This window comes from Microtus ochrogaster, chromosome 5 (assembly GCF_000317375.1).
Source record: "Microtus ochrogaster isolate Prairie Vole_2 chromosome 5, MicOch1.0, whole genome shotgun sequence".
Lineage (NCBI taxonomy): Eukaryota > Metazoa > Chordata > Mammalia > Rodentia > Cricetidae > Microtus > Microtus ochrogaster.
Genome location: NC_022012.1, coordinates 56088336 through 56091957, shown reverse-complemented (window position 1 = coordinate 56091957; position 3622 = coordinate 56088336).

The window sequence follows — 3622 nt, the reverse complement described above, 5'->3', positions numbered from 1 at the left end:
AGAAGAAGAAGAAGAAGAAGAAGAAGAAGAAGAAGAAGAAGAAGAAGCAGCCAGGCAACCCCCAGCCAGACATGGAAACAGAAGGAAAGTAAGAGAGAGAGAGAGAGAGAGAGAGAGAGAGAGAGAGAGAGAGAGAGAAATCCTGTGCCAAAGTGTAGATACAGAGAAACAGATTAAGATAAGAGCTATGATAAGGCCAAGCCTTCATAACTAATAAGCCTTCATGTCATGATTTAGGAGCTGGTTGGTGGCCCCCCAAAAGAAAGCCCAGTACAAGGACACAAGAAAAATTTGAAGCAGGATGGTTGATACAACAGACACGCCTATGTAATTTTATCAAATATAAAAATTTACCAACATTTGTAATTTCAATATGAATGATTTATTTTACATACCATCTGAATAAAACTTTTAATTATGTCTGTTTTATATATTCAGTTCCTTCAAAAGTATATTACAGAATTCATATATATTCTCCCTCATTGATGAGCCAGCAACATTTTACCTGTGGCTTAGTCAGTTAAACCTTTGCACTCTGCCCTGACACTCTCCCGACCCGCCATTGTGTGCACGGGACACAAATGTGCATTTCTATCTTCTTGCTACAGAATGATATAAAACATTCTACCACTCTGAGCTGTCAATTTCCATGGGTGAGTCTGCTCTTCACTGTGCTTTTGAGCATCAGTGCTAAGCATCTAAGAGACTTTATTCTGCAAAATGCCCTTTTGACATAGTTCAGTCCTTTCATGTAGTTTAAGTCTCAGGAATCCCAGAAAAAAAAGTAGTGACATGGACAAGTATTAAGGCTTGAAGCTAAGCATCTGAGACCTTTTCAAGACCTAGAGTCAGGTAATGTAAAGGCAACGTAATGAGGAGGCCTGACTTTGCAGAGCTCCCCTGAAGAAAAGACATAAAAGCAACGATTTGATTAAGAACTGCAAAAGTGGCAGGTGCTGGAGAATGAGCAGGATTATGCCAGCTGAGGGGAACACATTTGGGAGGGATAACTTCTGTTTTCTAAGAAACCCAGAGAGTAGTGATGGAAAGAGTATAGGATGTGGCTCAAGACCCTGGGGAGATAGCTTAGTTGGTAAAGTACTTTCTTGCCAAGCATAAGGACCGGAGTTTAATCTCCAGAACCCAGGTACAGAAGCTGGGTGTGGTGGTCTGTCCTTGTAATCCCAACACTCCAGGGAAGCAGAAACTGGGCCTCTCAGGAGCTTGCTTGCTGGTCAGCCAGTCTAGCCTAAGTGGCTAGTACCAGGCCAATTGAGAGGACCTGACTCAAGAGAAAGGGCCATTTGAGGCCAACCTCTGGCCTACACACACACACACACACACACACACACACACACACACACACACACACACACACACAAATATGCATATACAAATACGGCTTAAGAGGGAGCCAGAGCTCATAGATAAAACAACAGGAAGACATCAAAGACATTAAAAAATCTGATTTATACTTTTAGTGGGTCATTTGAAGGAGAACAGAATAAATGTGAATTGTGAAGACATGATCATGTTTTGTGTCAAGGAAAGAAGGATGTGTTCAAAAGTAATGGCAAGAAAAACGTGCAACTGAGTGGTAGAGTACTAGCTTAGTATCTATGAGGCCCCATGTCTAACCATCGCCTCACATTAAAACAGTTGAGTGCACTGAGTCAAGAAACATAGTGAAAATGACAGTGCAAACTTAGGAACAAAAAGAAGACGATGTGGTTGGGTGTGTTTTGAGGTCTTGGGTGATGCCCTGGATGTGATCCTTAGCACCATAAAATAAAGGGAGAAGGGGGCTTGAAAACGTCATGAAAGCAGATCAGAGGGCGTTTGGCACTGTTTGATTTCACTTTATTAATTATTCCACAGCCTTTTGGTACGCTCACATCCTCCTGTATATCTTTACAGCACATATCCATTAAATAATAATTTTACTCTGATGGTTATTATTAATTATCAATTTCTCAAGATCTAGAATCATCCAAGAGACAAACTTCAAGAACGCCTTCAAGGGAGATTCTAGATTGGGTTGATCAAGGTGAGAAACCCCAGATGTAGGTGGCACCACCCTAGGGGCTGGGCTCCTAGTGTGAAAGGGACAAAGAAGGCTGCGCCAGCATTCATCCCTTTGTTTCCTGACAGTGGGTGTGATGGACCAGGCCTCAAAGTCTTGCTGCCATGACTTCCCTGCTGTGATGGAGGAGGCCCTCAAATTATGAGCCAATTAAAACTGTCTTTACATTGTTTCCATCGGGGATTTTGTCACAGTAATGGGAAACGTGACTAACAACACTTCCTTCGGGATGGAGGATAGCTCAATAGTAGAGCTCTTACTTAGCATACAGAGGCCCTGGGATCTGATCCTTAGCATTGCCAGCAAAATTTCAAGGTAATAAGCATTACTGAGGGACAGTCAGCTTGCAAACACTAGGCTAATTCTTCCACTCTCCCTAGATACAGCTCCTTCTGGACTGAATTATGTCTTCCCAAAACACAATCCACAATGTGATTATATTTAGAAGGAAGGCCTGTAAGGAGGTAATTAAGGTGGAATGAAGTCATAAGGGTGGAGTTCTAATCCAATAGGATTAGCGTCCTTATAGGAAGAGCTACCACAGACAATTTGTCTCTGCCCCCACACAGGAAACAAACAGCAATCAAAACCCCTTGTACAGACAGAGTGACACCTTATTCACACTAAGGGAAGAGGCAACACAGGAAACTATTTCTGTTGACACCTTACCTTGGGTTTCCAGCCTCCAGACTGTGAAAAATGTAATTGTTGTTTAAGCCATACATTTTCTAGAATTCTCTTCTGGTAAGAAAGTTGGTGAGTCCATACTTTGACACGAAGATGCAAGACTGTCTGTCTGGTTCACTAGAAATATTCAGTATTTTAAGTAAACCAGTATTTTAAGGGCCATCATCTTACTGCAAGACAGAATATGTCACAGGACAGCATTTTGTCTGTCATGTGCCTTTCTCTTCCTGATTTATTTTCAGTCCTCTCCAGACAAACTGCCTGGGTCCTGGCAAAGTGCAGAATCCAGAGAAGATACTGTGCCGTCCACATGTTCCTATACAGAGCAGATTTATTATTCCAATTATATCCCATTTCTCCACTCTGAAGTTTTGGCAAGAACACTTCAGTTGTTAGCTGTTCACATCTGTCCAGGCCTGCAAATTGGGTGTTGAAATGTGTTTTTAAAAAGTACTTGCATCCATCAGCGAATGAGGTCTGTCTTTATAACTGTATGAAGATTTGTGGTACGGAACCTGCAACTAGACTTCCAAGCTTTTGATCTCAACTTCCAGAGGACACACTCGCCTCAGACCCATAGGCGAGGACGCTTTCAAAACATGTTCTCTCATTCTCAGAGATCACAGGCCATTTCCTCATGTAAGACAAGCTACTAGATCTGTCCGTAGAGGTTTCTGCCCAGTTAGACTTCCTGGTTTTAGTGCTTCACTAGTTTAGCGTGATACCTTTTTTTATTCTTTCATTTTTATTTGATCTGTGTCTTCACATTTAAATTAGATAGCTGGGCATGGCAGTTCCAGCCACTATGGAAGCTGAAGCAAGAGTTTGAGACCAATGCAGAGAGACCTCCAT